Genomic DNA, 475 nt, shown 5'->3' on the forward strand with positions numbered 1-475 from the left:
CAATCATCGAGAACAACAATGAGAATGAAAAGAACCGATACAGAGCCTTAGGCCTTATGCGGCATCATCTCATTGATGGTCTTAAAGATCAGTACATGACAATCGAGAATCCACTAGATCTTTGGATGGCTTTAAAGAATAGATACGATCACCACAGGATGGTGTTGCTTCCTAAAGCAAGGCATGATTGGATGCATCTAAGATTCTTAGACTATAAGTCGGTGGATGATTACAATTCAGCTCTATTCAAGATTGTCTCGATACTAAAGTTGTGTGGTGAAGAGGTAACCGATAGCATGATGCTTGAGAAGACCTATACTACCTTTAATCACTCAAACTCCGTGTTGCAAGAGCAATACAGGACAAAGGGTTTGCCACATACACTGATCTGATCTCTTGCCTACTCCTGGCCGAGGCAAACAATGAACTCCTACTAAAGAGTAACGGAGTTAGACCGGCCGGGACAGCACCACCA

The sequence above is a fragment of the Brassica napus genome, unplaced genomic scaffold (assembly GCF_020379485.1).
Source record: "Brassica napus cultivar Da-Ae unplaced genomic scaffold, Da-Ae ScsIHWf_159;HRSCAF=288, whole genome shotgun sequence".
NCBI lineage: Eukaryota > Viridiplantae > Streptophyta > Magnoliopsida > Brassicales > Brassicaceae > Brassica > Brassica napus.